We start from the raw sequence: 13,118 nt of genomic DNA, 5'->3' as shown, positions 1-13,118 counted from the left end.
CTACTGATAATTAGCGTAATTTGATGAGCTGTCTGAAACCGTTCCGACAGCCTAGTCTGTCTCAACAGGAGATTGAGAATAATAACCCAAAAAAGAACGTGGCAGCAATTGAAAATTGTAGGATAAAATACAAAACACTGAAGAAGGCCATGGTTAATTGCACTTGATGTGGGCTAATAATGTTTTGTCTTCACATCTTGAAAATCAATACATTATTTCAAAATAACTTTGCCACATGCATTTATTAACTGATAGGCTAAATGCTGAGCTTTAAGATAAAAGGGAAAGATAACCATGACTAAAATAGGGACTCACTAGAACGACTATTGCACAGATCCAGCACTGACTTTTTAGATTAGAAGGTGACCAAAACTGCGCACTTTGTTTGGCAGAACCGTCATTTAAAATTGCTCAGCATGACTACCATTATTATATTACAAGTATTTCCAATTAACATAGTCTGCCTCTACAGATCCAGAGGGGGCTTGGACAATGACAGACTGTGGCTGTGCCAAGTGTTGTCACAGTCTCACTTTGGGAAAGCATGCCCTACTGGGAACATTAGGGGATACTGTTGGGCACAGCATCTAATGGGCAACATTTGGGACACTGTCATGTAGGGGCAGCATGAAGGGCACTTCATAACAGCACCTTTTTCCATTGGAAGTAAGGGCATGGGAACCGTCCAATTTAGGCCATTATAAGGGCACCTTATAGGGTACTGCATCACATTTTCTATACTATAAAGGAACTCATTAAGACATGTTTTTACATTTATAGAGGGCACACTGTTATTTCTTGCGTGGGGCATCCTGGGAATATTTCACAATGTGAATGGCAGACAGTAGGGCACTTGGTCTGATTTTTGCCACTCGAGGGCATTTTAGAAACACTTTCAACCATGGGAGCACCAGGCAGTCACCCCCTGTGTCTTCCAGTGGGCCTGGATACACCCATGGGGACAGTATATTGCACCTATAATATTGGGGAAGCTGAGGAGAGGTAATATAGAGGCTTGTCAACATAGGCTACTTTTAACAATGAAAATACTTTATACAATTGAATAAAAAGTCTCCTTGATTCTTTGTGTTTCAAGATTAGCTGAAAAACTGACAATATTCAGGTACTGCTTTGGAGCAAGGTATACCCTTCATATTTCCTGGCATAATTCAAGAACATCCCACATGCAAAGACATAGATGCAGACAGACTGAACAGTGTCAAGGCTTGGCTACAGTGGGTTTGCTTCCTTGTGTGTGATTCCAGCAGACTACATAGTCTAGGCCAGGGATTCCCAGCTGCCTCTAGGGGGTGCGCGAGAGGAAAAATGTAATGGTGGTATATTGTTGTAATATGAATTATTATATGGCAACGACAGTACAAGCTTTCTGATTGGCTAATGGGTCCTGCTAGCTGCGTATTGCCCTCCTTGCCCGTCTGACAGGGATCCGGACCAATTATTTGTTTGTAAACATTCGGGATGCGCGCGCAGCATGGTGGCAGAAAACGGGGAAAATATAGCCTTTATAACGGCTAGAGAATTACACGGATTATTCCAATAGTTTGATTTTAAAAGACCAAAAAGGTCGAGGAGGACAACCTTGTTGGGAGAAAGCGATTCCACATTGATCTGTTGCATCAGATTTTTGATTTGGGGCACGAAAGTCTTGAAATTTGAGTGAGAATGTCGTCCGGTAGACCGCATAGGCGGCAGCCATGTCTTCACGTCATGACAAAGTTAATCTTTTTTACAGTTTTACAGTCAGTCCTACAACGAAAAAAGTCGAGCAGGGCAGCTTTCAAGAGATCTGGGAATTCTGCTTTTTGCCAGCTGGTCCAGTTATTTTTGTGATTTGTGTAAAACTGGTAATCTGAGTGAGACTGCGTCCCCGTTACTGTACAGTAGTGTTTTGACGTTAGCCTCAGACTCCGGTCGCTCACTGGCAGTCTGCACAATGTTGTTTGTCACTCCATTCTACACTTAGAACGTCAGGGCCTTTGGTAGATACGAGCCTGCTGAAGATCACCAGAATCTCGGATTTCTTCAACCAAGCCTGTTTCATTCATCATTTGCCTGAGAAAGCGACCTCCGTTACTAGCTAGCCAGGCTAGTTTTGCCCGTTTCACTCCTCAGGCTATTTAAAGGTACATGTTAGCCAATGAACGCCAACAAGATTGGCACGTGACTTTAGCATATAAATTGATGTGTTCCTGTCAAATAAATATTTCTAGTTCAGAAAACGTGTTTCTTTCAACTGCACTGTTAACACTGGGTCAAATACTTACGCCAGGATCACTGCAGAAACCTACTCTGCTAAAACAGGGCGTTTTCACCCATGTAGTTTGTTTGCTTTGTTCCGATTCAGGGATTAATATGATGAAATGTTGCTGTTGCCCCTTTGTTCGGTTTTTGTTTAAACTGCAACATTTAACAGCGGACTAAATCTTGTAAAAAAAACTCCACACGCTAGCAAACTGTTCTCTCATTGGTACGATTTGAATGCGGCTTAATAGGCTGTTGCTTTTTTTTTTTTTATGTGTGGAGGAGTGGGGGTGCGTGAACCCGGTTGGGATGTAGTAGGGGGTGCGTGGCCTAAAACGCTTGGGAACCGCTGGTCTAGGCCTACCTACATAGACTGCAGCAGTCTACTACCCTCCTTTCTACTACTATAATCTACTCTCTCTAGTCTATATATATACACATATTATTTATGTTTTTTTTTTTAAGAATGACAATTAAATCTATCTAGATAAACTATGCTGGGCCTGCTGAACCTATACTTCTTCCACAGATATGGGTCAGGGAAGCATTACTTCTGTCTCTGAAGACCCTTGGGGCTGGTGGGATAAACGCTCTTTGTATAATCTGAGCACCTTCATCCACCACAGGCTTGTCAAAGAACGGATACGCCATAATTAAACAATAAGGTACGAGAGGCAGTACTTTATCGTCAATAATGTACGGGTTTCAGGGTGTTGTTAGGTGCATCGTCCATTATCAGGTGATATTGGACACCTCGTCGGGCATTATCCCTTACATAATGCACACCCCGGAACTCCCTCTCAACCAATCAGAATGCTTGATTTCATACACCCGTATTATAATTGATTGTGACTTGTCTTGACGCTCTGCTTAGTTTCTAAGGTCTTATTTATGTAAATTAACCAATGGCTTTTGAAAACAGATAAAGTGACATTATTTCTTAACTTGTTAATTTAAATTAATATATTTTTTGGAGATGAAGTAGGCCTAAACACGAGAATCATTCATGTCTGCACTTCAAAAAGTCTGAATTTACGTTTCCGAACACGGACTAAAGTGCTTTGCGCGTAGGAATTTACTCGACGGAACTGTCTTTTGAGATTCTGTTTCCGCCTCTTTGAAATTATTTGCAACAGTTTAGTTTAGCTTGACTTTTAGCCTGACACGGATCAGGCTAGTTTCGAACCTTGGTTACATAGCTAGAACTAGAATAATAAAACAGAACTCTCGCTAAAGTAAGTGAGACTTGGCGAAATAAGTCTTGCTTTCCCTTAATCGACGTTGATGGAACACCCCCCCGATCATCTTTCATAAACCTGTAAATACTGCACATGCCTGTGTGCATGCTACATGTTGTATGTGTCTGACACCTCAAAGTTCTGGAAAAGTTATATTCTATTCTGTTTGCTATGGCAAATGTGTAATGTTAGAGAGGCAAGACACAAGGGCGACTCTCAGGGCAGATTCAAGATATACATTGTTTATTTTGAACAATTCTCAGACAATGACAATCACCCCTCCATATCACTCCATCCGGCCTCCATATCACTCCATCTAAACCTCCATATCGACCTCCATACAACTTCATCCTTCAATGAGAGACAAAGGCAAGAAAAACTTAAAAAAAAAAAAAAACATTGTGGATATTTGACTTTTCCAGACCCTTCAATATTCAAACCACCGATTGTGAAGTCGGTAACAGCACTACTTACTAGTTGAATGGTCTCCCTTTAGTGCACAATTGTTTAGATATCCCCCTATCAATCTCCTCCACTTCGCTCAAATAGTACAGACAATATTACTTCTAGGTGAGCATAAATATCAGTTACACTAACAAAGTAGTGTACATTAATTAGCAGTACTTAAGTGGTTGATAATAAAGGTATTAGTTGATGATAAAGTTGTATGGCATTGTGCAGAAAATGTACATTCTCTACCTTCCTCCGATGATTGGTCCAGAGATGAAGACCTTTTCTGCATCCTGCAGGGACAGATTACTCAGCATATTCAGGCCGTATATGATGGCCTACACAAATTATATGGTTAATTTTTAAGACAGTAGGCTGCAGATTTAATTTAGCTGACAGATCAAATCCACTTGCCTTTATAATTTTTTGAAGTTGTATTAATGTGCTGGTTTTATCATTTAAGACACTTTCAGTTGGGCTTGCCAAAATCGCACTATGGTTTCAATATAACAAAACAAATAGTCGTAGTTCGTAGGCCTAATGCTTAAAATTATCATAAGTGAACAGATAATTGTACCAGAATTGTTTTAAACGTTTAGCTAACTTAAATATGTTGAACAATACTTGATTCACATATGTCGCGCTACTGTTTCATTAAACAAATAAACAAAGAGTAGACAACAATTTACAGTTCGCTAAAACTACTGAACGTAAGCTAGCTCTAATCATGTCGTTTGTTTGACGTTGAAAACCACTCCGGTGTCGAGATTTCGACAGCAAAGTTGAAGTTGGATAGGCAACGTTAACTTTATTGTCCAATTCAAGACATCAAAATTGTTTTATAGCCTACATAACCATACGCGATTTACATTAGCTACTTACACTGATTGTAGTCCATCTTGTTCTGAGCCGTAATCCTACAATATTCACTACTGGATTTAGCCTGGCGTTGTCATACTCATAATTCTAGTCAGAATATGAGTCTGAAAACTCTGTTGGGCTGTGACTACTGGGCGTGTTTCAACCGAACTCGTAAAATAAATGCCTCTTCGCTCAATTGGATAGACCTACAACCAATCAGAGCAACGTAATATGTTGTTTGTTGAAAACGAATTCAACCCAAGGGCTCTTTCGTGACGTTGTTGATTACGTTACTGTTGATCATCTGTCCATCATCGTATAAAGCAATTTATAGGCAATTTCATTGGTCCGTCCCGATCCTGGTTTTATGTAGTTGTTCCCAATACGAGACCCTCCAGACCCAACTTCCCGACCACATTTTTTTGTGGGCGCGGAGAAGTTGGGCTGGCAGCCAGGCTATACTGGATTACCTTTTGTTGAAAATATTGCCCGCTCTGTTCCGAGGAGAACTCGGCATCAATAAACTTGTTGAACCCTACTGCATTCTGCGCTTATGCTTCAGACCTAGCCTGATAGCGACATGGTGCAAGCATTCGATTTAGACAGCGTCTCTCCTCAGGAGAAGGAAAACATTCCGTAACGTTTTAGCTAGACCTCAGATAACATGAACGTGTTCACCGTTCAATTCATTATTTGTCATTAAGTTACATCATTATCATAAAAATGAACGTGTTCAATGAACAGCGTTATTTTGAACGCGTTCATGCACAACACTGTGCATAATAATGCACTTACAATACAAACGTGAGCAAAGGCAGCAATCGCTATCGAATCAACAGACGTGCAACTTAGCTAGCCCGGGGAAGAATACAAACAACGAAAATCACCAGTTAACTTAATTTAAATTAGCAAGAACTATAGACTAATACAATAACAGGCTTAAACAGGGCCAGATGCAGCCTGCTTTGACTGGGGGGGGGAGTGAACATTTCTGGGGGGGCATTATGATTACGGAAGGGGGTCGTATAATTCTTTATATAACCATTATTTTCTTATTTTTGAGTCTACTTAACGATCTGAGTGTTAATCAGGCACGGAGCCAGACGTTATACACATTCGGGGCTTAACCCAAACCGGTGACATATCCTCGGTTCGATCTGATTCCGGACAGGGTCCTTCACAGTGCGAGCGCGCGCAGCGCGCGAGCAAAATGTTTGGGCATTCATTTGAGCGCAAAATAGTTTTTTGAGCTCTATGTAAAATAAACCGCTGCTGTTTTCCAATTGGTAAAACCTTTGTCTATGAAGGTGATGTCTTTATCATTTCTGGCTCCAAATTGTCGACAGGGGAAGCAGAAACATGCATGTAGCTTGACTGAGTATTCTAACCAAGTTTGAGAGCGATGCCTAGGACCTTGGATGAAAATGCGCATGGGGTACGTTTGCAGAACAGGCCGCATTGGATTCAAATCATGCTCGCCTTCACCCAGCAGCGGTAACGTTGGTACCGAAAGACAGGGAAGTGATTCCACTCGGACCAGCACGCTCTGCCTGCTCTGGAGTATGAGTTTAATATCCATTGTCGCTGGGGCAGTAGTAGATGGTTTGGGATCAGAAATCGATGCATGATAAAAGGTTTTTCTTTGTAGGTACAAACACGCACGCAAGAATCGATGGCTAACGAAGCTAAAAGAAGCGACCACTGTTAACGTCTTTAATCCGTGTATCTCAAATAAAGATTACAACTGAAACAGAAGTATGAAATTCCAGGGTCTAACATTAAACACCAATGCTACACTTTACTATTCGTCAAAAGCCCTCCACAAAAGACCGATAAACAATAATTTCGAGAACAAGTGAGTGGAGATTCGAGGTTGATTTAAATTTTATCGGTAAACTACGGTGGCCCTGAAGTGCAAATCACACCCCCTAATATGAGTACATCCCCCAAATGAAAACACTCCCCCCGAATACGAGTCAACTCCCCCCAAATCGGATGACTTGTTCACCTCCCCCCAATACAAAAACACGCTCCCCCAAATGGAAAACGACATTACATTAACTAAAAAACACATTACATTAACTCTGAACGGAAAGGGTAGGTACTACACTTTAGCGCTGATTGGATGCAGTAGGCTAACTAACAAGAAATATGAAATTGATGGACAGAAGTACAAAATTCAATAACCTGGCAGAGTTACGTGAACCAGAAAAAAAAAATTGGCTATCGAAGAATGTAGCAAATAGTAGGCTACTTAGGCAAAAGTATTTCGTGTTAATTGTAAAAATCGATAGCCAAACAACTATCCTGGTCCACGTTACTCTGTGATTGTGGCATTTCATTCTTCTGTAGTGGACTATTAGTTTTTTCTTCTGAAAAGTCCTGCCTTCAACTGCGTTTTTAGCGTGCGCATAGGCTACTTATATTGTGAAACGTTAACAGCATATCTGAGATTATTTCATAGGAATGACCCTGATTAAAATAAAGAGTAGTGTCATGACTCTGAATTTTAAACAGTAATGTTTCCTCTTTCCTTCCAACCAAAACGATCAAGTTCATGATAATGACAGAGTTACGTGAACTAGTTGTTTGGCTATGTTTAACACGCAATTTATGCTTTTGCATACGTAGTCTATGCTACATGCTTCGATACCCAAATAAATGTCCTGGTGCACGTAACTCTGTCAGGCTATTGCATTTTTTACTTCTGTCGATCAATTTCTTAGCCTACTAGCATCCAATCAGCGCTAAAGTGAAGTACCTACCCTTTCCGTTCAGAGTTAATGTAATGTCGTTTTCCTTTTGGGGGAGCGTGTTTTTGTATTGGGGGGAGGTGAACAAGTCATCCGATTTGGGGGGAGTTGACTCGTATTCGGGGGGAGCGTTTTCATTTGGGGGATGTACTCATATTAGGGGGTGTGATTTGCACTTCAGGGCCACCGTAGCAAACGTGGATGCGGAGCTCTAACATATGTTGCCCATTATAAACCAGACAATCACTGGTAAAAAAAAAAAAAGAAGCATATTACTGAAAGCACTAACAGACTTTTTCATAGCTTCAACATGTAACCATTTTGGCTGAAGTCAGAAGGAGCTTGGGGGGGCCCCGCCTGGATCCGGCCCCGGGCTTAAATGAACTGACAAGTTATACGATTTACAATTCCCAAGGACGCACACATGCCATCTCAACTGCGGTGTGAAGCGTATGTCCGTGCTATTCTCCGACATGCACTCTAACAATCACTGCTGATAGACGGCCTAAAATTTTGTACAGCCCTATTTCTGATACCGTGGTGGCAGAAATTTAGCCGTGGCGGACCGCCACGACAAAATCAACATAGAGGAAACACTGGTATGGTCAAAGCCACTCTCGGCTTTGTCCTAGCGGCAAAGCATGGTAAGAGAGGTAAACGGGCCGGTGCACTGGTGCGACTTCCTTGGCAGGGGGTTCGTACAGCGTTACCGGGGATATTTCTCTCCAACGTGCATTTCCTGAGCAACAAACTGGACAAACTTCAGCTACTGGTGTGGAAAAGCAGAGACTTTCATTCATCTTCCATTTGTGCTTCACGGAGACATGGCTGAGTGACCTGACTCTCCCAGACTCTGCGTTACAACTAGCAGGGTTTAAACTCCGGCAAATCAAAAGGCGGTGGTATTTGTTTTTACACCAACTGTGTGAAGATGTGACAGTGATTCTGCAGCACTATTCTCCTGATCTGGGATCATTTTTTGTTAACCGCAAACCTTTTTACTCACCAAGTTTGCGTCGACATGCCTCCGCTTCCACAGGCCAACGTTAAGGAGGCACACATGTGAAACCAGATGCTGAGTGTTGAGTGAGCAAATCCGGATACCTTGGTTATTGTGCTAGGCGACTTTAATAAAGGCAATCTCACCCATGAATTGCCCATATACAGACAATTCATTAAATGCCCAACCAGAGAAGAACACTTTGGATCACTGCTACACTACCGTCAGTAGAGCCTACCACGCCGTCTCCAGAGCAGCACTAGGACACTCTGACCACCACATTCCTGCATACAGGCAGAAACTAAAGCTCTGTAAACCTGCTGTGAGGACATAAAAACAGTTGACTAGTGAGGCTATGGAGGATTTGCGGGCGTGCTTGGACTGTACTGACTAGGATGTTCACGACTGCCAGGGGTGGATTTACCCATTAGGCAAAGTAGGCAGCCGCCTGGGGCCCCTAGCTGCCAGGGGGGCCCTTGAAAGACTCCATAAAAATACTATATGATCAATAATAACTATATTAATAATAATACAAATCAATTAAAAGCCAAACCTTCCCCAAAAGTATCAAGAAAGTACCAACAGATTGTTTATTCTATTTGTGTCAACGCAGGCTTCCCCTCCCACTCCATTCTACTGTGGACTATTCCATCGATTGCAGCAACTGCGCAGCAAAGCACGTCATTTCAGTTGGTCAATATGAGACAGTAGAAGAGTGAAGTGAATGCAAAAAACAATTTGCTAAATGGAACGCAACTCCCCAAGCAGAGCACAAAAGAGAAAGACAAGAGTAGAGTAAACAAGTAGTTGCCAAACTGAAACTACTGAAGGAAACGTCATTTTTCTCTCCACTGGGATCCAATGATGCGGCAGCTTGCACAAGTGCTGCTCAGTGAAGTTTGGCTAGCAACAGCTGGTACTGTAGGCTAGCTTGCTCGTTGCACAATTTATCAGGGTCAGCTTCTCCACGCAGGTCTCTATACTGAGACCAAATTTGGCATTGTTACTGACAATAAATGCTTCCAGCAAACTTTTTTTTGAATAAGCCATTTCCCCCTAAATAAATGTCAAGCTTGTATTCGCGATCTCGTTCTTTCGGTCACTACCCATAGTTCGTGACCATAGGTGAGGGTAGGAACGTAGATCGACTGGTAAATAGAGAGCTTCGCCTTTCGACTCAGCTCCTTCTTCACCACGACGGACCGATGCAGAGCCCGCATCACTGCGGACGCCGCACCGATCCGCCTGTCGACCTCGCGCTCCATTCTTCCCTCACTCGTGAATTAGACCCCGAGATAGTTGAACTCCTCCACTTGGTTCAGGATCTCCTCCCCGACCCGGAGATGGCACTCCACCCTTTTCCGGTCGATAACCATGGCCTCAGATTTGGAGGTGCTGATTCGCATCCCAGCCGCTTCACATTCGGTTGCGAACCGCTCCAGTGAGAGCTGAAGGTCACGGCCCGATGAAGCCAACAGGACCACATCATCTGCAAAAAGCATGAGCATGAGCCGAAATGAGCTTTCTCCGCAGGGTGTCCGGGCTCTCCCTTAGAGATAGGGTGAGAAGCTCGGTCATCCGGGAGGGGCTCAGAGTAGAACCGCTGCTCCTCCGCGTCGAGAGGAGCCAGCTGAGGTGGCTCGGGCATCTGATTAGGATGCCTCCTGGACGCCTCCCTGGTGAGGTGTTCCGGGCACGTCCCACTGGGAAGAGGCCCCGGGGAAGACCCAGGACACGCTGGAGGGACTATGTCACTCGGCTGGCCTGGGAACGCCTTGGGGTCCCCCAGGAAGAGGTGGTGGAAGTGGCCGCGGAGAGGGAAGCCTGGGCCTCCCTGCTTAGGTCGTTGCCCCCGCGACCCGATCCCCGGACAAGCGGAAGATGACGAGACGAGAGACGAGATAAATGTCAAGCTTATTTACGTTTTTGGGGGCACATTTTCAGTCAGCAGATGGTATTGTTTTAATTCGCGATTCCATCTGAAATACTGCTGGTGACAATGTTGCACAATAGCCTGTTTCAAGGGGGTTCTTAATGAATTATTGCAATATAAGTAGGCTAAATGCTTGAAAATATCGCTAGAGGGGAAAAACTTAAGGTGTCATAGAGGTTAGCACCGTTTTACACCGGATTGTCCAATATCTTCGTCTAATCCAACTTTTCAACTGAGGCTTTTATAGCTTATCAATATTCCCTCTTGCAGGGGAAATAAGACAACCGTTCATTCTACACTTCACTTTTTGTATTTTGAATTGTAAATGAGCAGCAAAAAACGTATGCTTTTAAATCTATGCAATCTCTATAGGCATACGCATTTTTGTATAAAATATACAGAAATATCAGTTGTAAAAATTAGGCTACAGTTAATAAACGGACCCTTCTACAACCGACGCAAGCACACCCTACAATTTCTCTAGAAATTGTACCCTCTCTAGTTATTATTATTATTTTATTAATCATTATTATATGTATTGAAACAAGTGAGAATAGGAGTTAAGGAGGCCCCATATGCATGTCTTCGCCTGGGGCCTCCAAATCACTAAATCCACCACTGATGACTCCTACCAATAGTCTGGATGAGCTCAGAGAGGCTGTGACATCATACATCAGCTTCTGTGAGGACTGCTGTATACCAACCTGACCAGGGTGAGCTTCAATAACGACAAACCCTGGTTTACAGCGAAACTCAGAAGGCTAAGTTTGGACAAGGAAGAAGCGTTTAGGAGTGGGGATGGAGACAGATTCTAGGAGTTGAAGAATATGTTTAGCAAGGTGGTGGGAGAGGCTAAAAAACTCTGCTTCTCACTGGAGAGGGCTCAGGCAGATCAACAACTACAAGCCAAGGTTCTCCTACGCCGTTAACGACTCGCCTGGCCAACAACCTGAACGAGTTCGACTGTCGATTTGAAAGACATTGGGCTGTCCTGGACAACACCTTCCCACACTAAAGCCCCCCCCCCCATCACCACATAGACAACGCTCTCCATTCAGGAAAAGGAGAGAAGTTAACAGACTCTTCAAGAGGCAGAACCCCCGCCGCTGGGCCGGACTCTGTCTCTCCTGCCACCCTCAAGCATTGTGCTGACCAGCTGTCCGGTGTTCGCCAGCATCTTCAACACCTCCCTGGAGACATGCCATGTGCCAGCCTGTCTCAAGTCCTCCACCATCATCCCTGTGCCCAAAAAGCCAGGGCCAACAGGACTTAATGACAAAAGACCCGTCGCCTTGACCTATGTGGTAATTAAGTATTTTAAGCGCCTGGTGCTGGCACACCTCAAAGCCATCACGGACCCTCTCCCTGACCCCCTGCAGTTTGCCTACAGAGCCAACAAGGCTGCGTCCTTTCCCCTCTGCTCTTCTACCTGTACACCAACAGCTGCACCTCCAGTCATCCGTCCGTCAAACTTCACAAGTTTGGGGACCACCCCGCCCCCATTGGGCTAATCTCTGGTGGGGATGAGTCTGACTACAGGTGGGAAGCTGACAACCTGGTGACCTGGTGTAGCCAGAACAACTTAGAGCTCAGTGCTTTAAAGACAGTGGAGATGGTTGTGGACTTCAGGAAGAACACAGCCCCACTCACCCACATTATCCTGTGCGACTCCCCAGTCAACACGGTGGAGTCCTTCCGCTTCCTGGGCGCTATCCTCTCCCAGGACCTCAAGTGGGAACTGCACATCAGCTCCCTCACCAAGAAAGCACAACAGAGGATGTACTTCCTGCGGCAGCTGAAGAAGTTCAACCTGCCAAAGACAATGATGGTGCACTTTACACAGCCATCATTGAGTCCATCCTCACCTCCTCCATCACCATCTGGTACACTGCTGCCACTGCCAAGGGCAAGAGCAGACTGCAGCTTATTATCCGTGCTGCTGAGAAGATGATCGGCTGCAATCTGCCTATACCTCGATGACCTGTACACCTCGAGGATCCTGAGGCGAGCGAGGAAGATTGTGGCCGACTCCTCCTACCCTGGACACACTCTGTTTCAGCCACTTCCCTCCGGCAGAAGGCTGCGGTCCATCAGGACCAATGTTCCCTCAAAATGTTTTCCGCACAGAGCAAATAGAAATCTGTCTGAGCGTAAACCTCAGTCAGCCTACTGTGAGCAATTTTTGACCTGTTCTCAGCTGCAATCGATCAGCATCATTCATCATTCTGATTCTGAAAGTAGCCATTCTTAAAGTAGGAGATGGGTGATATGGACAACATTACTATCATGACAATAATTACAGCAATATGTCATATCATTATATGATGCTGGCCTTTTCAACAAGGCCAAGAACTCACACTGACTTAAACACCTAACACTTTATCTGCACAAGACACCTTGCCATAGTGCACTGTTGCCCTGTTGTATTTGTATATTATGGGTATTTTATATTTTATTCTTGTTGTTTTACATATTTCAGCCCCTTAGTATTAGTTAGACTTGTACTGTACATATTGAAGATTCTTATATGTTTAATGTATGCACTTACCTGCCACAGTAAATTATTTGTCTGTATGAACTTTCATGGCGAATAAAACCCATTCTGATTTTGACGTGTCACA

General features: G+C 43.8%; 1 long non-coding RNA gene across 1 annotated transcript in view; it reads right to left on the bottom strand.

Moving 5' to 3' along the window:
• Nucleotides 1-3,726: 3,726 nt before the first annotated feature.
• The window catches only part of LOC146302850 (uncharacterized), a 36,743-nt gene continuing 27,351 nt past the window's right edge, over nt 3,727-13,118 (bottom strand). Inside the window, exons 2-3 of the long non-coding RNA XR_014758143.1 lie at nt 4,200-4,243; nt 3,727-3,851 (exon numbers count right to left, since the gene is read on the bottom strand). This is a non-coding gene — a long non-coding RNA (uncharacterized LOC146302850). The remainder of the gene's footprint in view (nt 3,852-4,199; nt 4,244-13,118) is intronic.

Source organism: Hypomesus nipponensis, chromosome 1 (assembly GCF_054491055.1).
Source record: "Hypomesus nipponensis isolate SF chromosome 1, ASM5449105v1, whole genome shotgun sequence".
In the NCBI taxonomy this organism is placed as follows: domain Eukaryota; kingdom Metazoa; phylum Chordata; class Actinopteri; order Osmeriformes; family Osmeridae; genus Hypomesus; species Hypomesus nipponensis.
Note: the sequence above shows the minus strand (reverse complement) of the source record. Positions and strands in the feature narration are given on the sequence as shown.